Raw genomic sequence first — 25,042 nt, 5'->3', positions numbered from 1 at the left:
ACAGCGTACGACTTGAAACAAAAATACTTGCATGAAGCCAGTGGTTCAACCCAGGCTGTGAACTGGAGTTAAATTTTCACTGTAACCAATGTTATCAATTGCTCTCAAAAGTTGTAATACCCTTTGACCATTTATATCCAAACTTTTTCGGCACATTGGTAACATCAGCTGAACTTTGCAGTTGGCAGTTGTGCAGTTAACATTAGGTGAGAAAATATCTTTAGCTTGTTGAATGGGGTTTGCTTTTAGCTTCGGAACTAGCAATTTTTTTATGCCTGAAACTGTAATTGGAATTATTTTGAATGCAAGTCTTGTAGCCACAATAACATGGATCATCGGTCAAGTTTCCTTTAAATGTCTAGTTCTATTTTTGTGGTATTGCTTTACTGTGTTCATTGTTTTTCAGGCATAAGGAGACTTATTGTTGTCCACAAATGTTTTGTACTGCTGCAGGGTGAAAACAGTATTTTAGCTTGTAGCAGTAAATCTGTTTTTTCATTTAATTATTTGATGTGTTCAGTAAATCTGCTGTTTTCTTGACAGTGGTGCATTATATAGTAATTATTAATTTTAGTATATCAAAATGCAAATGAAAGAGTTGTACTTTTAAAAATTGTATTGGACCACCTATTGTAAAGCAGTAGTCTAGGTATGAGAATTGAGGATCTTGATGTTGTCCTTCATTCACGAAATATTCTTGCATTTTTATGAATACATCATTAGCATCTCCCTTGCCTCTTTATTTCACTTCTCCATCGTTTTCAGTATTTCCCCCTCTCCCTCACTTATGCTATTTATGTCATACACTCCTTCATAGAGTCCTAGTTATACAGCATGGAGATGTTTGTCCCAAGTTGTCCTTGCTGATCAAGATGCCTGCCCGAGCTAGTCCCATTTGCCTATGTTTGGCCCATAGCCCTTCAAACCTTTCATATCCATGTATCTGTCCAAATGTGTGTTTTGTTTTGTAAATGTTGTAATTGTACCTGCCTCTACCAGTTCCTCTGGCAGCTCTATCTGCCATTCCTTTGCCCATTTTCCCAGTTGATCTAGATCCTGTTTGTAATCTTAGACAAACTTCTTCATCGTCCATCATGTTACAAATCTATTGCTTTCATCATTCCATTTGGTCACCTTGTTCAAAAAAAAACTCAAATCTAATGCATGAGACATGATTTCCCACACACAAAGCCATGCTAACAGTCCTTGCCTTTCCAAATATAGATAGATCCTTTCTCTAGAATTCCCTCCAGTAACTTTCCCACCATTGATGTTGGGCTTAGTGGCCTGTAGTTCCTACCTTTTCCTTGCAGCCATTCTTAAATCAAAGCACAACATTAGTCACATTTCACATGTAGTTAACGAAGATACAAAAATCTTTGGCAATTTCTCATGCTTCCCACATCATCCTAGGTTACACTTGGTCAGGCCCTTGGGATTTATCCACTTTTTACATGATTTAAGACTGCCAACACCTCCTCTTTCATAATATTGATATATTTCAGGACATCACTGCTCTCTTCCTTGAATTCCCTAGCTCCCATGACCTTCTCCATGGTAAATAAAGATGAGAAGTACTCATTTAAGATTTCGACCATCTCTTGTGGCTCCACACGTAAACAATCACACTATTCTCTCCCTAGTTACCCATTTGCTCTTGACATACATCTAGAATCTTTTCGGCAACACAGGAAATGCTGGAGGAACTCAGCAAGTCAGGCAGGGAAATAAACAGTTGTCATTTCGGGGCGAGACCCTTCATCAGGACTGGAAGGGAAGAGAGCGGAAGCTGGAATAAAAAGGGAGGGGGAGGAGCACAAGCTGGCAGGTGATAGGTGAGTCCAGGTGAGAGGGAGGAAGGTCGGTGGGTGGAGGAGGGGGGATGAAAGGGAGTGATGTAAGAAGCTGAGAGGTGATAGGTAGAAGAGGCAAAGGCTAAAGAAGGAAGACTCTGGTAGGAGAGTACAGTAGACCATGGAATGAAGGGAAGGCGGTGGGGAATAGATGTGCAGATCATGAGGGAGAGGAAAGAGAAGGGGTGACGGGAGCTTCAGGAATGAGGGAAAAAGTGGGGGTGGGTGAGTGGTTGCCGGAAGTCAGAGAAATCTATGTTGAGGCCGTCAGGTTGGAAACTACCAAGGCGTAATGAGGTGTTGTTCCTCCAACCTGTGTCTGGCCTCAATGTGGCAGTAGAGGAGGCCATGGATAGACACAGCAGTATGGGAATGGGATGTGGCATTGAAGTGGCTGGCCACTGAGAAATCCTGGCTTTTGTGGTGGATGGAGCGAAGGTGCTCAATGAAGCTGTCACCCAATCTGCGTCGGGTCTCACCGATGTAGAGGAGACTACATTGGGAGCACTGAATGCAGTGAATAACACCCTCAGATTCACAGGTGAAGCAGTGCCTCACCTAGAAGGACTGTCTAGGGCCCTGAATGGTGGTGAAGGAGGTGGTGTAGGGACAAGTGTAGCATTTTGCACGGCTGCAGGGATGAGCCTGAATCTTTTATAAGAATCTTTTGGGATTCTCTTTTACATTTTCTGCCAAGAATACCTTGTGTCTTCCTTTTGCCATCCTGATTTCTTCCTCAAGTGTACTCCTACGTGCCTTGTAATCAGGATTTGTTTGATTCCAGCTTCCGATACCTGACATCTGCTTTCTTTTTCCTGACTAACTTAGAACATGGAACATTGCAACACAGTACAGGCTCCTCAGCCCAAGATGTTGTGCCGACATTTTATCCTGCTCTAAGATCTACTTAACCCTTCCCTTCCACATGGCCCTCCATTTTTCTATCATTCATGTGGCTATCTAAGAGTCTTTTAAATGTCCCTAATGTATCAGCCCCCACAACCTCTGCCGGCAGTGTGTTCCATGCACCCATCACTCTCTGTGTTTTAAAAAAAACTTACCCCTTATATCTTCCTCCAATCACCTTAAAATTATGCCCCCTCATGTTAGCCATTTTCGCCTTGGGAAAAAGTCTTTGACTGTCCACTCGATCTATGCCTTATCATCTTGTACATCTCTATCAAGTCACCTCTCATCCTCCTTCGCTCCAAAGAGAAGAGCCCCAGCTCTCTCAACCTACCCTCATAAGACATGCTCTCCAATCCAGGCAGCATCCTGGTAAATCTTCTCTCCACCCTCTCTATTTTCCACATCCTTCCTATAATGAGGTGACCAGAACTGAACACAAAACTCCAAGTGTGGTCTGACCAGAGTTCTATCGAGCTGCAATATTACCTCGCGGCTCTTGAACTCAATATCCTGACTAAAGAAGGCCAACACACCATACACCTTCTTAACAACCCTATCAACCTGCGCAGCAACCTTGAGGATCTATGGACGTGGACCCCAAGATCCCTCTGTTCCTCCACACTGCTGAGAGTCCTGCCATTAACCTTGTATTCTGCTTCTAAATTCGATCTTCCAAAGTGTATCACTTCGCACTTTTTGGGAAAGTGCCAGAGCCTCAATTTCCCTTATCAATAGGTTCCCTAATCTTGCCAGCCCTGCTCTTCACTTTAAAAAGAACATCTTGGCTCTGAATTCTCCCCATCTCACTTTTAAAAGCCTTTCACTTGCCAATGTCCCTTTACCTGTTGACTGCTTCTCCCAACTAACCTCTGCAAGTTCCTGTCTAATGCCATCAGAATTAGCCTTGCCCCGCTTTAGGACTTCAAACTTGTGGACTGGTTTGATCTTTTTTCCATAATTCTATTACTTTTAAAATGGTTATAGTCACTGGTCCTAAAGTACTCCTCCACTGACACTTGCCCAGCCTCATTTCCCAAGAGGATGTAGAGCGTAGTTCCTTCTCTAGTAGGTCTGTCTACATGTTTCTTGAGAAAACTTTTTTCCTGGAAACACTTAAATTCTTCCCCATCTCATCCTTTAGCACTACAGCAGTCCCAGTCAATATTAGGGAAGTTAAAATCCCCGACGATTTCAATCCTATTATTTCTAAAGCTGTCTGCAATATCCCTATGTATTTGCTGCTTTAATTCCTGCTGATTGGGGGGCCTACAGTACAAACCCATCAAAGTAATCACCCCCTTAAAGTTCTACCCATGTAGCCCCACTGGATATTTTTCCCCAGGGAACATCCTCACTAATTATCACTGTGATGATCTCCCAAATCAATATCACAATTCCACCTCCTCTCTTGCCTCCACCTCTATCATGCCTGTGACATCTCTATCCCAGAACATTGAGCTGCCTGTCCTGCCCATCCCTCAACCATGTTTCTGCTATAATATCACAATCTATGCCCTGAGTTCATCTGTCTTACCTTTCAGGTTTCTTGCATTAAAACAAGCTTATCAGACCTCCTTCTCTCCCTGTCCTACCTTCTCGACTTGCTCACTTTAACTTCTATATTTGTTTTAACTTTCTCATCTGCTACACTACTGCTTTTGGTTCCCTCCCAAACCACCACCACCACCACCACCCCCCACCCCCCGCCACCACCAGATTAGTTTAAATCCTCCTGAGTAGCTTCAGCAAATCTCATGACAGGATATTGGTCCCTCTCCAGTTCACAGTCACCTGTGCCTCAGAAAAGGTCCCAATGGTCTAAGAACCTGAATCCCTCCTGCCTGTACCAGGTCTTCAGCTACAAATTCATTTACCCTATTCTCCTCTTCCTGCCCTCACTGTGGCACTGGGAGTAATCCAGAGATTACAGTCCTTGAGGCTTTTTAAGTTTCTGCCTAACTCTCCCTCTCCACTTTGCAGGACCTTGTCCCTTTGTCTACATATGTCCGAATTGTATGACATGAAATTTGTTGTTTTGCGGTATTGGCAAAGACATAAAAATTACTGTAAATTACAAAATAGTGCAAAAACAAAATGGGATAATGAGGTAGCGTTCATGGACTGTTCAGAAATCTGGTGGAGCGGAAGAAGCTTTTCCTAAATCATAGAGTGTGGGTCTTCAGGCTCCTATGCCACCTCCCCAGTGGTAGTAACAAGTCATTAGTACCGATATGTACAACAACCTCTGACTGCTTGGCCTCCCCCTTGAGAATGTTCTGCAACTGCTTGGAAACATCCTTCACCCTGGCACCAGTGAGGCAACCTACCATCCTGGAGTGTCATTTGTAGCCGCAGATTCCTGTCTGTCCCCCTAACTATCAAGTCTCCTATCACTATAACTCTCCTTGAATCCGCCTTTCCCTGCTGTGCATCAGAGCCAGTTGTTGTGCCACAGGCCTGGCGGTAGCTGCTGCTCTCCACTGAAAGGTCTTTCCTTATCCTCTTCTCCACCTTCCTCCCTCCCCACCCCCCTCCTCCCCCTCCCCCCCCCCCCCCCCCCCACACACACACACACACACACACACACACACACACACAAAACTGTATCCAAAATGAGATGCTTGTTACTGAGGTGAATGGCCATGGGGGAATCTTGCACTCCCTGTCTACCTCTTTTACCTTTCCTGATTGCCTGTACCTTTTGGTGTGACCACCTCACTAAAGCTCCTAGCTATGAGGCTCTCAGCACCTGAATGCTCTTGAGCAAGTCCAACTGCAGCTCTTGCCGCTCGATGCGGTCATTCAGGAGCTGCAGCTGGACACACTTCCTGCAGATATAGTCAGCAGAGACGCTGAAATTTTCCCTGGTCTCCCACGTTCTGCAGGGGAAGCATGCAAGTGCCATCTCTAAACACTAAGACTGCAGAGGAAAGTAAATGGTCTTGCCTTCTCCGACCTTTACCACTGCTCAGCCTCCTCGCTGAAGCCTCTTGAGAGAGCCTCAGCATTTTCACCTCAAAACTACTACTCTCACAATGGCCACTCTGTTGTGGTTTAGTTCTTTACAAATCTTCCTTCTGAGATCTGCTTACTTGGACTTTTGGGGCTAAAAAAAAGCTTCCTTTAGATTATCTGCCAATCAGTCCCTCGTCACTTCTGCTGTGATGGGTTCTTCTGCTTGGGCACATCCATTGTTTTGCCCTGAATGCTGAGCATGTGATCATTAGTACCCTTTTGCTACGTAGCCATTTGACCTTCCTCATTCTCCTTCACAGTCAGGCATTGCATCCCTCTGACTTCCCTTTTTTTGTTTTTGCTCAGTTCCTAGTTTCCTGAAATCAAAATTTTGCCTTGTTAAGTGCCTGCCAGTCTCTTTGCTTACAAGCAAAACTGACCTTGTTCATTTCAAATCATTCTACAGCATCAGCATGCATATCGATAACATGTTTATTACAGCAACATGGACACATCAGGCAGTCACTGAACAATATTTGATACTAAGCTATGAGATGATCATGGGGCCAAAAGGCATGGTTAAATCGTGAAGTATTTGACAAAATGTGCCGAAGTTGGAGGTGGAAAGGTCATGGGAGCAGATTCTGGAATTAGTACCTAGTCAGCTGAAGTCACAGTTAATGATGAGTGCAGACTTCAAGGAGGATGACGTGGATGTGGAAGGTATGGGGGAGGGGTGATGCCACAGAGAGATTTGAAAATAAAGGAATACCCTTTTTAAAAACAAAATCCTTAGAGTCAAAGTGAAGTAGACAATGCATAGGAGAACAGGATGATATGGTTAGTGGAGTTCTGGCAGACAGAATGAGCAAAACCTGCCACGAGTGCATTGACATAGAATAGACTAGACTTGGAGCTAACTAAAGCATGCATGCTTCATCATCAGCAGGTGATCTTAAGGATAAGTAGAGTCTGATGGTGATGCTACTTATAAGCATCTATCTTGATTAAATATATTGAAGTTGAAGTGTGATATGGTGTTTTCAATAGGAACTAAAAGTAATGGTGTCCAGTAATTGGAGGTTGTTTCTGGTGATCCAGTGCCCAATGTTTGCCATTTGAGCAATGGTGAAGGGTTAATATGTGCAGTGCTTGAGTTTGAGTTGGCTCTCATCCATGTGTGGAAATGACATTCAATTTTAGGATGCAGCTCGAGCACCATGAAATTTTGAGAAATGGGTGGTAATGGATAGACTCTTCACTGCCAGAGGTAAAGCCAGTAGGTGATAGGTGGAACCAGGTGGGGAGGGGATGATGGACAGATGGAACTGGGGATTTGTGGGGTGGGGGGGTTGGTAGGGGAGAGAAGGGTTGGGAGGTATGAACAAAGGTAGGAGAAAACCAGACAGACAGGCTTGTATTTGTGTGGGGTGGGAGGAGAGCACTGTGCCTGTGGGTTACCTGCAACTGGAGTAGTCAATATTCATATCATTGGGTTGTAAGCTACCCAAGCAGAAGAGGAGGTATTCTTCCAATTTGCTTTTGGCCTCTCCATAGTTGCGTAGAAGGCAGAGGACAGACTGGTTGGTGTGGGAGTGGGAAGGAGAGTTGAAATGATATGTAACTGGAAGCTCTAGATGCTTGTTCTTGAGAGTGCAGATGCTCTGTAAAACAGTTGCTTGGTTTCACAAAGAGGTCACACAGATGCACTCACACTGCTTCCCCCCCCCACCCCAACAATGCTTTCCTGTTTTCCCCCTCAGTCCAGATGCAGGGTCTTGACCTGAAATGTCGACTTAAACATTTGCCTCCATTGATGCTGCCTGAGTCAGTCCTTCCAGCATTCTATTTTTGAAATAATACAGTAAATGGGTTTACGTTCTTTGTGGATTTCGTCGAATGCCTTCCCACAATGTTTTATGAAGGAGACGGCACACATGGAATTAAACAAGTTGGGAATTGTAGACACCGAATTGGTTCACCAATCAAAACAAAGGTTGGTGATGGATTATTAGTGTTCATCAGACTGGGTGGTGGTTTGCAGGAGAGTTCCCCAAGGGTTAGTTTTGTATTCATTATTGTTTTCAATTTCTATAATTGACCTGGATCTGAGTGCAGGGAGCAGCATACTGAAGTTTGCTGAGGTCAGTTATGTGGTTCAGGATGGTGAAATACCAGATGATGAATTGTGAATTGATGCACTTTGGTGTGACTAATATAGAAAGAACTAACATAATTGGCATGATTTTTAAAGAAAACAGTTGAATAGATGGTGACTATGTATCAAATCTTTAAAAATAAAGTTATATTGTTTACTGGGTTTATAACTGGAGGAATGATCCATAAAGGCTGCGACTGTCCTTGGACTTTAAATTGAGCCATCTGAGTGATTTGTGGGCAGTTATAGGCACCTGACTTTTATGATTGGCGTCTTTTGTCTTGGTGGATCAGAGAAGACGACGTAGCAGGATGGGGGTCTGTTATGAGAGAGGTTAATAAAGTTGTTTGTCTTGAGTGCTGGGAAATGACCAAATGGATGCTTCTAAGTGGAGGCATATTGATTCAGTAAATACAGACAATTTATTCCCTCTGGCAGGTTGTCATTTATTATAGCTCATTGATACAAAGTATAGGGGGAGAAAAGATCTTGAGGTTTGTTTCAACTGCATTTATTGCAGCAAAGTATCCCACGACACTTCAGGATGATACTGGAAAATCCACCTGAAAAGGTGGCAGAAGTTGATTCTGTAAATAATCCTAAGAGTGAATTAGATGGTTATTTAAGAATGAGAGTTTTGACAGTCGCAGACAAAGTAAAAATGAATGCAAAATTTAAGGAGCACTGTTCGTTCCAAGAGCAAATGCAGGAATGACTGGATAAACTTTCTTCCAGGTTGTATGTTTCCGTCATCTGAGAGTCTGGACGTTGATTGTTAAGAGCAAATTTTGATTGCTTTGCTTTGCTTTGCTTCTGTCATCTCTTGCATTACCATATGCATTGTCCTGTAGCAACAGCTGGGTAAAATCCATGAATGGCTTGAGCTGGCTTTAGTACTTTCAGAGTTTGTGGCGATTTTATATTATGTGAGTTTAGTTTGTTCATTCTCTCAAATATTGGCCCACTGCCACTTAGTGTTGTGGCTTGTGTGGCAGTGCTTTAACAGAGGCCCCCATTTGTCATTTCAATAATTGGTGCAGAATTTGAATTTAAAATACCATAGTGTTCCTGTGAAATGCCAAGGCTCCAAACATTTGCTTTCTGCACAAAGTAGTCATTTCTCCTCTGCACACTTGTCTGCTTGGGTTGCTGTGATGGTTGATAACCTGAATCATCTGTTACCAGGTTTGGTAAGATCAGGAATGAGTGAAAGTGAGATTTTCTTTTAACCATAGCCATTAATAGTGCAATTGTACTGAAAGGATTCTGTATGTTTTTTAGCGAATAGCTCTCCTTTGCAAATATCTTTTAATGTGGTGGTCCTCTTCTATAATGTTCTTTTAATTGAATTAATCACTACTTCTGTAACTCTCTTATTTTATTTGCAAAGTTTCCAATATGGAAACTGCGAGGGGGTAAAAACGTGATCAAGCAATCATCATCTGTCTGACCAGGCATCAGACCCTTTCTAATCCAGTCTTTGATGTTAGAAGTATCCTTGCTGTGCCTGAGCTGCCTTACAGTATCATCAAAGCATTTAATTGGGAAGCCAAGCATGTGCCGTGATTCATTGTTTTGTTGCACCAAGTCCCATGGATCTGGTGCACTTCAAAGGAAATTAAGCCCACAGGGAATTTGCACTGGGCCAGAATTTTATTTGTTTGAAAGATTGAAAAAAGTCTTGATTTAAAAGGATGAAAGTACAGAAATGTTGTATTACCATTGAAACCTCATTCGGCCAGCTGCAACAGCTAGGGTTGAATTCCATAATGCAGTTGAGTTAACCAAGGATCTAACTTATGATTTAATTGCATTGCACTAAACGTTTTGTTAGATTTAATACAGTGAAATATTGACATCATTTCTGAAACACTTGTGTCTTCTGACTAGCTTTCAATGCATTGTGGATGTTTTTGTTGCAACTTCTATTTGAAGGGTTGCAGCTTAATGGCAAATGTAACCAGCACATTTTCAGTGCTCCACAAAGCTAACTGGGGTAAAAGTGTATCTGGTAATCTGGTTTATTTGTTTGGACAGAAGTTAATTTTATGAATCTGGGTATGTTTTGGTGCATTCTTTTCATTTAACTCCTATAACTGTCTTGTTACTCAGCCCAGTTCAATGATGCTGACCATTTCTCAGCAACCAGAAATGGAGTATTAAATCATTCTGGCAGTTGTCTGTGTTGGGGGAGAAATAAATGGAACCTGAAAGAGGCAAATTGCTTAATTACTAAGGGTTGTTTTTATGCTATTCGTATTCTCATTTCAAAACTGAAGCACTTCCTATTTCCATGAAACATGGAAAATGACTTCATACTTACAAAGCAAGTTTGAAGATTCCAGTGGCATATCAAAACATTTGTTTTTTCAGGAGATTGAGTTATGTTTAAGAGCTATCTTCTAAAACATTAATTCACTTCATGGTGCACTAAATATGTATGAAAACTGCATGGATTAGTTTGTCAAACTTGCAAATGATTTATCCTGAGCCCAACACATCAATTCAATCAAAAAGAAGGCACGCCAGCGGCTTTGCTTCGTTAGGAGTTTGAGGAGATTTGGTATGTCACCGAAGACTCTTGCAGATTTCTATAGATATATGGTGGAGAGCATTCTGACTGGTTGCATCACTGCCTGGTATGGAGGCTCCAATGAACAAGATTGCAAGAGGCTGCAGAGAGTTGTAGACTCAGCCAGCTCCATCATGGACACAACCCTCCTCACCATCGATGACATCTCCAAGAGGCGGTGCCTCAAGAAGGCAACATCCATCATGAAGGATCCTTGCCATCCAGGATTTGCCCTCTTCTCGTTACTACCATCGAGGATGAGATGCAGGAGCCTGAAGACCCACACTCAACATTTCAGGGACAGCTTCTTCCTCTCTGCTATCAGTTTGATGAACAATCCATGAACGCTTTTTTTTTTGCATGGTTTATTTATTTTGTAATTTATAGTAATTTTCTGTCTTTGCACTATACTGCTACTGCAGAACAACAAATTTCGCGACATACAAGTCAGTGGTAATAAACCTGATTCTGATTTAGTCAGTGTCCATCCTCTCACCACGAGGACATCAACAGCTGTTGCTTTTTTTTAAAATGTCATTCCCAGGAGTAACGGGAAGGTACTCAATTTTATTGACCAAACAAACATGCATTGTACTTTGGGGACGGAATCAGTCTGATGGCCTCCTTCTGGCTGCATGATATTAGGGCAATGACATGACCAAATATGGAACAAAGTTGAATAACTCTGTTCTTGATGGGACAGAGTTAGTTAGTCATGGGCCCAGCAAGTTTGACAATATTTCATGGCTTTCTCAGCACAATCTAGAAAATCACAACTGTAAGCTAGTATGGGTGAAGTCAAATGGGAACTTGTTAATTTTGTCCACGATCATCTTGGTGAATTTAAATGTGATAGCTACAGAATCAGTAGCTGTGTACCAGAGTTGCATTGACTTTTTTTCCCATTTTAACTACAGCAAAAGAGGTGATTTATTTCATGGAGTTTTGATGTTTTGGAAGATAATAATTAGCTGCAGTTTGCATTGTTGTTAATTAGAGGTTGAAAATCTTAATCGTTTCACAGAAATCTTTCATGTGAAATTGTATGTGGCTAGAGTTGTCTAAATAATTATAAGCACCCATTTTGTGCAACAAGTCAGTGTTTTGAACCTGCTAATTGTTGTGATTCACTAATAAGGTCTTGGAGTGTAATACTGCATTTGATGTAAAATTAGCACAATCACTCATTTGGTGCAAAGAGATCTGCGCCTGAGTAAAGTTCCTCATAGCAATAATTTGAAGCAGGGGTATCTGTTAGCAAGTTAAAGGTAAGGTAGAAATTTTTGATTTTATCTAGAACTTTAAGGTTTTTGTTTTTAAAAGGGAGTCATTTAATACAGGGGTACTAGAAAACAGTTTGTAGTGGAGATTAGGTGGGGTTTAATTTGTATAACACAACTGAGCCAGCACAGAAATTGGAAGCATGCAAAATTGTGACACAGGAAGGGGCCATTCAGTCCACCGACAATGCAAGCTAAAAATGACTTTGGGTAATCCCATTTCTCAGCTCTTGGTACATAGCTTTGCAAAATATGGTTGCTGAAGTGCTTATGTGGGCTCTTTTAATATTTTTGTGAGGGTCTCTGCTGACCAGTTTTTCGGGCAATGAGTTCCAGACCCCTATCTACAGTTAAGCAAGATCAATTTATTTCTCTTTTGCTTCCTTCTAATCTATCAATTGAAGTTTGCCATGACAATTGGGCTTTTTGTGAATTGTGTTCTCCTCCCTTATGAAAATTACTTCAGAATTTTGACATTTGAAAGGACAACTGATGTTCCTCTGCAGATCCAAGTGACTTGCCCATGTAAATTTCTTTAATTCTCCTTTTTGTCCTTTCTTAATAGTTTTTTTTACTCCCAGCCTATGGTATCTTTCTTATTCCATATTACATCTTTGCCTGGTGAAATGTCTGAGCAATTGGATCTTCAAGAGAAGATGAGAGAGGCTGATGTTGCTTCTGGGTTGAATGCTGCTCTTTTGGATTGTGCAGTGGAGAGGACTTCACAATGTCAAGTTTAGCTAGTGCAACCGTTTAGGGTACCGCAAAAGAAAAAAATTACTCAAAGCATGCTTTGTCATTGTCACCATGTAAAATGTAGACTTGATGGTCTGCTGTGATTTAAATTTGTTTTTTGCCTTCCTATTTGTCTTTGAGGTTGCATTTTGGAGCAAGAACTTAATGACGGAAAAGAATTGTTGCTTTTTAGATCTTAAAATGCTTTAATAATGGGTTTGGTTTGGCCAAGAATAATCCAGTGCAACTTTGTTACACTTTTCATTGTATTTAAGCGAAAACATGTACAAGTGACAACCACGTCTTGGAAATGAACAAGAAAATTGATATTTTGGCATTGCATGACAGTCAGCTGTGTAGTTGTAATAATAGTACCATGATGGTGTGAAGAAAAATCACTTCATGGCAGCAGGATGGATTGCTGATTGGGTGGTTTATGGCTGGGGTTTATTCAGTTACCCAGAAGACTGTCCATGCATTAATATCACATTACTGCTTTTAGAATGTCCATTGTTGAAGGTATGTAACTTCAATTTCTATTGCTACCTGGTTCAACAGTATATAGTTTGCTTCATATTCTGATGTTAAGCCAGGGATTTTCTAAATTGATGCGGCTGCAGTCTTGGAGCTTAATTTTCTCAGGAGGAGCAAGTGCAGTGATTTCAACAAACTGAAATCTTCTGTTGTCATGAGACCAATTCCAATATGTCATGCATTTGGGCAGATGCTCACTTTCAGCACCCAATAGGATCACACACTGAAGGAAGCTAATTGTGCAACTTGGCTCTTCCTGACATTTATGCATGTTGGAATGAATGAATAATCAGTATTTGGAATACTATATTTCTGAATAATACCGAAATCCACCAGTGTTCCACAGAATTTTATCACTGCTTCTGCTGAAGTCATGAAAACTATGGAAAGAAACCCTTGAGTTGAGTTTGGTCCAGACAAGCAAGATTATGGCTGATGCTGTCTTTCAGCTGATTTTATCATTTTCAGTTTAAATATTGTACATAACTTTAAAAAAAGCCAATAGATTTACTTATGAATACATTGCATTAGTAAAACTCTTTATGAAGATTTGGTATTGGTTTATTATTGTCACTTGTACCGAGGTACAGTGGAAAAACTTGTCTTGCATACTGTTCGTACAGATCAATTCATTACACAGTGCATTGAGGTAGTGCAGGGTAAATACAATAACAGAATGCAGAGTCAAGTGTCACAGCTATAGGGAAATGCATGGCAAGTAGACAAGGGTCCATCTCATCGTCAAAGGGAGCCGTTCAATAGTCTTATCACAGTGGAATAGAAGCTGTCCTTGAGCCTGGTGGTACGTGCCCTCAGGCTCCTGTATCTTCTGACTGATGGGAGAGGGGAGAAGAGAGAATGACCTGGGTGGCTGGGGTCTTTGATTATGCTGGCTGCTTCACCAAGGCAACGAGAAGTATAGACAGAGTCCATGGAGGGGAGGCTGGTTTCCGTGATGTGCTGGGCGGTGTCCACAACTCTCTGCAGTTTCTTGCAGTCACGGGCAGAGCAGTTGCCATACCAAGCCGTGATGCATCCAGGTAGGATGCTTTCTATGGTGCATCGATAAAAGTTGGTGAGTGTCAAAGGGGACATGCCAAATTTCTTTAGCGTCTTGAGGAAGTAGAGGTGCTGGTGAGCTTTCTTGGCTGTGGCGCCATGGCTGTGATGATCAATGAAGAAACAAAACTAATAAGTAAGACCATAAGATATAGGGGCAGAATTGGGCTTTTTGGCCCATTTGGATCTGTTCCACCATTCAATCATGGGTGTTTTTTCTTAAACCCCATTCTCCTGCCTTCTCCCCATAACCCTTAACCCCATAACCCTTAACCCCCTTACCAATCAAGAACCTACCAATCTCTGCCTTAAATGCACCCAATGACTTGGCCTCTACAGCCCTCAGTAGCAATGAATTCCACAGATTCACCACCCTCTGGCTCAAGAAATTCCTCCTCAACTCAATTTTAAAAGGTCGTCCCTTTTATTCTGAAGCTGTGGCCTCGGATCCTAGATATTCCTACTAATGGAAGCTTCCTCTCCATGTACAACCTGTCCGGGCCTTTCAGTATGAGATAGGTTTCAATGAGATTTACCCCCCTGCCCCATCCTTCAGAGCTCCAAGTACAGGCCCAGAGACATCAAACACTCCTCGTGTTTAAGCCTTTCATTGCTGGGAACATTCTTGTGAGCCTCCTTTGGACCTTCTCCAGGGTCAGCACATCATTCTTTTCAAATAAGGTGCTTAAAATTGCTCTCAATATTCCATATGCGGTCTGACCAATGCGTTGTAAATTCTCAGCCATATATCCTTGCTTCTATATTCTAATCCTCTTGTGAATGCTAACATTGCATTTGAGATGTAAAAGTATAGCTTTTTCATTGCTGATAATAAACTGGAGAAGTGGACCCTTGGATTAGCTGAATGGCTAGGCAGATTAAGTAAAGGTTTGGGTTTTAGGGTTGCTAATTTAAAACGCTAATGAAAATATTTTTTGGAAGAGAAATTCTGGTCTTTAAGTTGCAGGTTTTTCAGTAAATTGCAAAGCTGTTTTGAAGCCTTTGGAGAGTGGGTTTTGAAAAACTGATCAGCTGCAAAGAATCAGTATTTGCCATCTGTCATTGTATTTTATGAAGAATTGGGCAGGGACCATTTGGAACCACCTCAGCTGGCTGAAGTTGATGACTCTGAGTTATTTAGTGAATGGGAACCAAAATAACTAATCTTTCTGTAATAATGAAGTCTGTTGGGGAAACTTTAAAAGGCGAGACTTGTTGTGAAAGCTGTTCGTGGAAGTTCCTGAGCCATGCTTGCTGACTGTTTACGCTGGAAGATGATGCCTAGAGGAACATTAATATGTCAGAGCGAAATTGAGAAAGCAAAGATAGTGTATGAACAGAAATATTGGCAAGTAAAATCAAAGAAACTATAAAGCGATTTTATAAGTATACAAAGAGTAAGAGGAAAACTAAGAAAAGAGTAGAAGGTCTGTGGGGGGAATAAAATGGTAACCTGTATGTTGAGGTGGAGGGTGTGGCTAAGATTCTTCAGAATTTTTGTTTGATTGGCATTATCTACCTCTAGGAAGACGATGATTAAGTTAAGGCAATTAAATGTGAGATATTGGATGGAATAAACAGAAGAGGAATCATTAAGGAGTTATCATCTCTGAAAATAGTTAAATTGTCAGATCCAGAAAAATAAATCCCAGTCTGTTAAGAGGCAACAGAGGAGATTGTGGATGTTCAGGCTACAATTTTCCAATCCTCTACAAGATGGCACCAGAAGATTGGAGTGAGACTAGTGTTGTATGATTGTAAAGGAAGGAAGAGATGGACCAAGTTTACGTAGGCTAGTTCATCAAATTTCAGTGGTGAGCAGATTATTTGAATCCACTCTAAGGCATGGTACGAACCTTTTAGAGAGGTGTAGATTAATTGGGGTCAATATGTATTTTTTATGGGAGGATTGTGTCTGAATAACTTGATTGAGGTTTTTGATGTAGTCTGCAAGGGTTTTTGATGAAGTTTTCTATTGCAGACTGGTCAACAAAGTAGAAATCCATAAGACCAAGGTTGAATGGCACATTAGGCCTGCAATTGTTTCAGTCGGGAAGGCCACTGCATTCCTTCCTTCCCCCCCCCCCCCCCCCCCCCCCCACACCCCCAACACACTTATGGGGTTCCATGGGGCTCCACAGAAGGTGAACAGTGAACATGTGGAATTCAACACTGGTGGAACGACGGTGGAGAGGGATAATAGCTCTAATTTCCTGGGTGTTAGCATATTGGATGATCTGTCCTGGGTCCAGTGCACAGAAGCAATCACAAGGAAGATGCTCCAGGAGGTTCAGCATGTTACCGAATACTCTTATAAACCTCTACGGATATGCTGCTGAAGGTATCCTGACTGGCTGCATTGTGGTCTGGTATGGCAATTTGAATGTGCAGGAACATAAGAAGCTGCAGAGAGTAGTGGACTCAGCCCAATACATCAGTGGTGCATCCCTCCCCACCATCGGTAAAATATACACGAGGCACTGCCTCAAGAAGGCAACATCTATCATCAAATCATTCAAGCGAGGCCATCTTCTTTCAGCCACTATCAGGAAGGAGGTCCAGAAGCCTGAATTCCCACACCACCAGGTTCAAGAACAGCTACTTCCCTTCAACCATTTGGTTCTTGAACCAACCTGCATAACCCTAATCACTACCTCAGTATAGCAACAATGACCACTTTGCACTACAATGGACTTTTTTGTTCTAATCGTGCTTTCTTGTAAAAAAAAGTGTACTATTTGTTTAATTTGTCTTTCTTGTAAATGTGTCTCTGAAGCTTTGATGCTGCTGCATGCAAGCTTTTCATTGCACCTGTGCACACACACAATTGTGCATGTGGCAATAAACTGTGACTTCAAGAATTCTGTACTTGGTTGCATTTGGTAATGGTTAGTAAATATTTGCCCCAAATATAGGGCATGATTATGAAGTTTGAAGATGGTACGAAAACATGACCACAGTAAAACTCTGATGACCTGGCATGCTTTGGACTTCGGTGCTGTACTGCAAATTTTCTGGACTTATTAATAACCCAACACTAATTTATACACAAGCTGCTGAAGGAACTCAACAGGTCAGACATCTATGGAGGGAAATGAACATTTGACATTTTGGGTCAAGACCCTTCATCAGGACTGGAAAGAAGGAGGACAGATAGCCATATAAAAAGCTGGTTGGGGGGCGGGTAGGGGGAAGGAGTGGAGCAAGAGCTGGCAGATGATAGGTGGATCCAGGTGAAGGGGATGATAGGCAGGTAAGTAAGGGGGAGAGAGGGAATGACGCCAGAAGCTGGGCGATGATGGGTGGAAGTGAGAAAGGGCTTGAAGAAGGTGGAATCGGAGAGGATAGTGGACCTGACAGGAGGGAGGAATGTGTGATGATGGGCAGATCAAGCACCTTTGCTCCATCTATCGTAACAGCCACGATCTCCCAGTGGCCAGCTATTTTAATTCTACTTCATATTCCTGCACTGGAATGTCTGTCCATTGGCTCCTCTACTGCCAAGTTGAGGCTAGATGCAGATTAGAGGAATGGCACCTCATATTCCGCCCTAGTAGTCTCCAACCTGACAGTATGAACATCGATTTCTCTAACTTATGGTAACTACTTGCCTCTTTTTTTATTTCCCTGCCCCCCTTTTTCCCCCTTTATCCCACTGGCCCCATCACCCCTTCTCGTTCCCCTCCCCTGCCTCTTGACCTGCTTGTTGCCCACAGGTTCCCCTCCTCACCACTTTCCCTTTATTCCATGGTCCACTGTGCTCTCCTATCAGATTCCATCCTCTTCGGCCCTTTGACACTTCCACCTGTCCCCTCCCAGCTTCTTGCATAATTCCCTCTTCCCCTACTTCATTTGCCGAAGATCCCTTTCACTTGGATCCACCTATCACTTGCCAGCTCTTGCTCCACCCTTTTACCTCGCACACACACCTTTTTATCTGGCTATCTCCCTTTTCAGTCCTGATGAAAGGCCTCAATCTGAAAAGTCAACTGTTCATTTCCCTCCATAGATCCTGCCTGACCCGCTGAGTTTTGAATCAAAATCATGTTTATTATTACTGACTTGTACCCTCTCCCTCAATGTGGACTGGTGTGTGTTCTCCCGACTTCCCCTTTCTGAAGTCCACAATCAATTCCTTGGTCTTGCTGACATTGAGTGCGAGGTTGTTGTTGTGACACCACTCAACCAGCTGATCTATCTCCTCTGGTATGCCTTCTCGTTGCCATCTGAGATTCTACCAACGGTGATGTCATCAGTGAATTCGTAGATGGTGTTTGAGCTGTGCTTAGCTACACAATCATGAGTGTAGAGTGCATTTTGTGTGTTACTCCAGATTTCCAGCATCTGCAATCTCTCGTCACGAACTTCATTCACTTATTTTAGATGTTACATAATTTTCCAGTGAACCTGGCAAGTTTAAAGGAAGTGCAGTGAGAGGGTGCAGTGCAGGAAAACATCAGCTGTTGAAACAGATGCCAAACCATTGGGGTTTCCAAATTGGGTAGCAGATTATCGGAGTTTTATTGTGTGTGGTTAACAGAGACAAGATTTTAGATTGCAGGAGAAGATGGTTTGTTTGAGTTGGGCAGAAAGATGGCAAATGGAAGTTGATCCACAAGAGGTGAAAGGTAATGCTTTCAGGAAGGGCAGCAAAATAAGAGATTATACAGTAAGTGGGAGGATATTATGTTAGATGGAGGAGCAGACACACCTCGGAGTGTATATCCACAGATCTTGAGCAGGACAGGCTCAGTAAGGTGTATGAAGAGGCAGTTTTTTTTTGAGACATGGACAATAAAGGCAAAGATGTTTTCTGTTGTAATGTACAACATTATTTGGGTCACAGCTAGAGCAAGTTGTACCGTTCTCATTACTGCATTGTGGGAAAGATGAGAATGCAAAGGAGATTTGAAGTTTTAAATTTATTTTTAGAGTTTGGGCACTACTGGCAGTTTTTAAAAAAAATTTCATTTGCTGTTCAGAAAGGGCAGTTAGTGTCCGGTAGTTTTAGGAAGATCATCGTAAGGGTGTAGAAGAGATTAGAATTGCCGAAGGAATGGGGGATTCAATTATGCCAACAGTTTGGAAAAGCCAGAATTATTTCACTTGGAATAGCTGAAGTTGAGAGATGATTGGGTTAGATCTTCAAAATCATGAAAGGTCAAGATAGTAAATAGAATTTGTTGGTGGTGTTGTTGGGACAGTCAAGGACCAGAAAAGATAGATTTGAGAAGCCTGGCAAAAGAGCAGGAGAAAAATATTTCTTCACACAGTGAAATTCAAATCATTATTTCCCTGTCAGAAAGGGTCCCAGCTTTTAAATGGCTATTGAGGTGGTTTGTGGGCACAGTAGGCAGTACTGCCATGAAATGGGTGAGTGGTGGCAGTTGGGTGTGGCAACCAATCTCTGGAAAGGTGCTCCGGATCCCTGCTGCAGGGATATTGGGGGGGGTGGGTGGGGAGGGGTGGTGGGTAGGTAATGGTTGTTGGTGGTGATGGACAGTGAAGGAAGGAGGGGAATCAAGGGAGCTGGAGAGGGTGAGGGCTGAGGAAATGTGAGTCATGTGGTGCCTGTGTAGCAGAGCCTGGTTTCCGGTTATCTTGGACCTTGCTATTGTGCTAAGACCTCACTCTGTCCTGTCTGTGTGGTGGTCAGTGTACAATGGCTGTCCCACATTAAAAGAATTTGTGCACAGGAGTTGTCCGTCTTCGGAACTGGAGTGGAAACAAGTAATACTCTACCCTAGGTTCTGTCTGAGGAAGGGATCTGGAGCTTATTACCTGAAAGGGTAATAGAGGTCTTTTCTGCACATCAGCTTTCCCCAGTCTTTAGAATTATTTTCCCAACTCATTTTATTCTTTGTGTAGATTTCCTTGTCTAGTGCCTATGATAATTTTGTCTTTTAATTTTTCTGCTTCCCTTGCTTTAGCTTGTTTTCATTGGTTCTAGCCCTCACATGTTTGGGAGATTTATTGTTGTACTGTTTGATGACCTGGCCTCAGTGCTGAGCAGGCTGAATATTGCCTCTCTGACCCCGTTCTTGTGGATTGAACCAGGAAACAACTTTTGAACAGAAAGCACTTGCCATACTGTCACTGACTCCTGATCCTCTGGAATGTAATGTGCTTGCACTCTGGTCGTTGGCAATTCCTCAACCCAAGACAGTTCTTTACTTGTTTCCTGGCCATTACCACTTCCTTTCCACCATAAACCACCATCCCACACCAGATGGCTTGAAGTCCTTTTTAATAATTTCTTGAAGGAATGCCAAACAAAACCTCATCCCCCACATTTCTCTGCCTGGGTGAACTTTGTCTTTCTTTGAGCAACCACTCTATCACTTCCTTCCCCCAAATAAATATCGCTGTGGGAATTTGCATGGGTCTGAGATTGGCTTGTCTTTTCACGGGATATGAGAGACATTCATTGTTCCAGTTTCATCCGCTGCTCTCCCTTGCTCCCTCATCCACTGTTTTAACTTCATTGATGCAGTATATTTTTGTCCTACCTACAAAACTCATCAAGTTTGCTTACAATTTTCACCCTTCCCACGCCATCTTGTGGTCCAACATGAGTGCTTACTTTCCTTCAACTTCTCTACCTTCATTTCCATTGATAGGCTATCGAGCAGGATGCACAAAGATCCTGATCTTGACAATGGTTCCTCCCGATCTCTTTTCCTGGTTCCATTGTCAGCTGCAAATGGTTGACAGTTTGACGGGATTCCTGGAATTTAGTACCTTGATATCATCGTGCTAGGTGAGCAACCAAATTCCATTAAAGCATAAATTTTGACCTGGTTGCTATGTAAAACATGAAATAAAGACTGGTATATAATCATAATTGAGATGGAAGTTGAAATATCACAACATTTTTATTCATTTTTCTGTGAAATATTTATGCCATAGAGCTACACAGCACAGAAATGGACCCTTCAGCCCAACTTATCCATGCCAACCAAGTTGTCTACCTGTGCTAGTCCCCGTCTGCATTTGGCCATTATCCCTCTAAATCTTTCCTATCCATATACCTGTCTGAATGTGTTTTTTAAATGTTGTAATTGTACCTGCCTCTGCAGCTTCCTCTGGCAGCTTGTTCTGTATACCCCCCACCCTCTGTGGGGGAAAAACTGCTCCTCGGGTCCTTTTAATATTTTTCGCCTCTTGCCTTAAATCTATGCCCTCTGGTGTTAGACTCCCCTACCTTGGGTAAAAGACTGACCACTCACCTTGCCTATGCCCCTAAAGATTTTGTATGCCTGAGGTCACGCTTCAGCCTCCTATGCTCCAGGGGATAAAAGTCCCAGTCTATCCAGCCTCTGCTTGTAACTCAAGCCCACCAGTCCTGATAATATCCTTGTGAATCTTTTTTGCACCCTTTCCAGCTCAGTGACATCCTTCCTGTAGCTGGGCAACCAGAACTGCACACAGTACTCCAAGTTTGGTCTTGCCACGGACTTCTACAGCTGTAACATGACATTCCGTCTCCTATGCTTGGTCCCCTGACTGATGAAGGCAAGTGTGCCAAATGCCACCTTTACCACTGTGTCTTCATGTTCAGGCAACTATCTGCCTGTACCCCAAGGTGTCTGTTCTGCAACACTGTCCATGGCTCTGTCATTTACTGTGTAGATCCTGCCCTGGTTTAACTTATCAAAGTTCAACACCTCGCCCTTGTCCAAGTTAAATTCCATCTGCCATTATTTGACCCACTTCCCCAGTTGATCTAGATCCCGTTGTAATCTTGACAAAAATTACAATCCACATGAGTTTTGTTAGGTACAGGAAATTTGGGCAAAAGATATTGTCTAGTATGTCATTTTCTTGGTTCAATTCAGTTAGATCCACCTGAATAAAGTGCAACATTGAGCAGGGCTCATGTAGGTATGTTATTGTTAATTCCAATGGTGAAGGCTGCAAAAAATGTAGACAAGAACTGAATCATTGGCAATCATGGAATTTTTATACTACACGGTGCATGCAGAGAAGTGCTAATGTTTTTGTCAGTTTTGGAGTGTAATGATAAATCCCTGCTGTTTAATATCTGGGCATCAATATCTGGGCACTTTAAGTTTGGCGGGGGGGGGGGGGGTGTGGGAAAAGAACAATGTGAATTTTGAAGGATGTGAAACTGAGACTGTGGTTTACTTTTTCTCTCCAAATGCTGTTTGATTGCCTGAGTATCTCAAATTTTTGGTTTTATTTTGCATCTCCAACATGTATTTTTTTTTTGTTGCCAGTATCCTGAAGTTAAATGATTCCCTTTTCTGCATTGTTTGACTGAAGTAATATTATCTTTTATGACTTGGATCAGGTTTGCATATTGAGTTAAAAGTATTTTGCAACATGTGCAATGGTGAAATTCTGCTTCATATGGTAAAATAAATAGACTTGTATCTGGTTTCAAGAGAATATGAAGAATGGTTTGTAGATTACTTGTAAAGCTGTATCTTGTACGTTTACTATTTAATAATGTTTTAGATGTGCAATTCATCACTATTATAAATATTATTTCAAACATTTAATTTGAAATCAAGTTAAACAAAAGTTGGAGCTTCCTGTATTTTATAAACTGAGTGTTGAAAATTTCACCACTTTAGCTGTTTTCCCACAGTAAAGCAGTCTAGTTCAATTAACCTTTTCCTTGCTGCTCAACTTTCTGGTTCTTTTTGGATCATCTTTATTGTTTTATGATAATTTTGTGGATGTAGGTAATGCTACTATTAATTTCAGTTGACCTGAACTCAATGAATCACCATTTTCGTGGCGAAGACCCCCTTTTGTGTGGGACTTGGGTCGTACGTGGGCTGTACTGTCAGGATAGATTTTTACAGCAGTAATAAAATAGTTGGGTTAACTTTCACTAGTTTCATTTTATTTGAAATGAATTCAAATTCTCAATTTATCATGGTGGGATTTGAACTCTTCCTGTTGAAGAATAATAAGATCAAACTCGTGTTTTATGAGATGAGAATTGTGGTATGTTGCTCCCTGATCTATAGATACCCAATCCTTGAGGTTTGTTTGCTCTCCACTTCCTTAATAGATTTTATTGGTTCTGTTTTCTATTAATTAAATTCTTATATTTTCACTGGGCCTTATTTTTGACCTGTTTTTCGATATGACTTGCCAGCCATATCCAAACGGTAGTGCAGGTTGCCTTTTTCTTGATTGCAGTCCATTGCTGCAGTTCAGCTTCTGTTACCTTTCTGGGAATCCAACTTGGTAATTGCTGCCTTGTGTAGTCCAGAAAATGAAAAGAAAGTTCCTGCAGGTTAGTCGATTGTTACCTCCTATGAATTCCCAGCAATTGGATTTTTTTTCTCTCAAGTTGTTTTCAATGTTCATTCACTGGATTTCCGAAGGTCATTTAAGAAGGTTTTCTCCCAAAGCAAATATTGAAATTGGCAAATATGTTTATAGTCCCTGAAGCCCTTTTATAAACTAGCTGCATAACATTGGGTTTTTTCCCAACTGTGGAATCTCTTGTGATTTTTCCCAACTGTGACGAAACGTCCCATAGAGTTTGCTGAGTTCTGTTGGGAACCAAGCTTGTAAGTTATGGATTTTAAAATAAGTATTCCATTTCTATCGCCATTAATGCTGCCTGATTTGTTGAGTATTTCCAGCATTTTCTGTTTTTTTTTTTGCATCATGGGTGCAAATTGCATCAAACACTTCTGAGTTTTTAGCTTATTAGTCATTAATTGTATTTTCCCTTTCCCCTTTTGCAGTTTAGGGAAATTGCTTTAGCAGTTTTGTTTTGGTTTTCCCAAGTAAAGACGGATGTGAAGTAACTGCTGGCTGCAACTTTTCTCAGGTTATTGTTGCTCAGTACGTTGTTTATTTTCTATTCATAATTTATTGCATACATATTTGAAAATGAGAATAGAATTGATTTTCTTTGTCAATCAGCAGTGGAGTAATGGTGCTTGGATTTGATCTTGAAGGTACCCATGTCAAATATTAAGTGGGGTTTGTGTGTGGATTTCCCTTTTTTCCCCTGATGTGATTTGTAATTGGTCACCATCTGGAGGCAATTAATGTGCGGAGCCGCAGGAATTCATCAAGCTGGCCGAGTAGCTAACCAGATTAAAGAATTTTGGCAAGAATTAAACCAGGAGTAAAAAGCACTTTTCAGATGCTTCAAAGAAAGCACAATAAAGATTTGAGGCATATGACACTGAGGCAGAAGCACACAAATATCAAAAACTAATGATTTTGTTTTAAAAACCATTAAACCTGCAAATATTCTAAGGTAATGAAAATTGTTCATCAAATTAGTTTTTTTGTTGGTAGAGAGGTTGTTTAATCATTGTCTGAGTATGTTGCTAAACCTCAAACTCTCTGAACAAAGTATTTTATTCTCAATAGTTCTTAGTATTCAATAGAGTCAGTGTCTAATACTAGAAGGCATGCATTTAAGTGAGAAGGGGTAAGTTCAAAGATGATGCGTGGGGCAAGTTTTTAAAAAGTGGTGGGTGCCTGGAATGTACTGCCAGGTGTGGTGGTGGAGGAGTTCAAGAGGCTCTTGGATAGGCGCATGAATATAGAGAATGGAGGGATAAGAACAATGTGTGGACAGAAGGGACTTGGTGCCACCAGCTTAATTAGTTCGGAACAGCATCGTGGACTGAAGGGCCTGTTCCTGTGCTGTGCTGTTCTATGTTCCAGTGAGAAAATGTTTTTTTCTTTTTAATAGGGTTTGGAAGGACTGGCTAAGTCACTGATTATGTGCAAGGACTTCAATATTGCACCCCGTGGAGGATCTGAATGTCACTATCAGCAGCTTGTGGATTTTCATGTTCAGCTGCATGTGTGCAGATGCCAGAAATTCCTGTCGGTGTTGCAGTGGAATGGTATTGAGTGCTGGCCGTTTTGCAGTCAGAAATGTATATTCCAGGTCACTTTCTTTTTCAGGTGCTCTCACATTCTTTAGTGTTTTTCTCCTTTTGTCATCTGCTTTTACTTTGCAGATTACCCATTT

General features: G+C 41.7%; 1 protein-coding gene across 1 annotated transcript in view; it reads left to right on the top strand.

Annotated features, from left to right (window-relative positions):
- The window catches only part of atrnl1b (attractin-like 1b), a 610,807-nt gene that overhangs the window by 28,436 nt on the left and 557,329 nt on the right, over positions 1-25,042 (top strand).

Source organism: Pristis pectinata, chromosome 12, assembly GCF_009764475.1.
Source record: "Pristis pectinata isolate sPriPec2 chromosome 12, sPriPec2.1.pri, whole genome shotgun sequence".
Classification (NCBI taxonomy): domain Eukaryota; kingdom Metazoa; phylum Chordata; class Chondrichthyes; order Rhinopristiformes; family Pristidae; genus Pristis; species Pristis pectinata.
The sequence above is the reverse complement of the archived record's forward strand: the minus strand, read 5'-3'. Positions and strand labels throughout refer to the sequence as shown.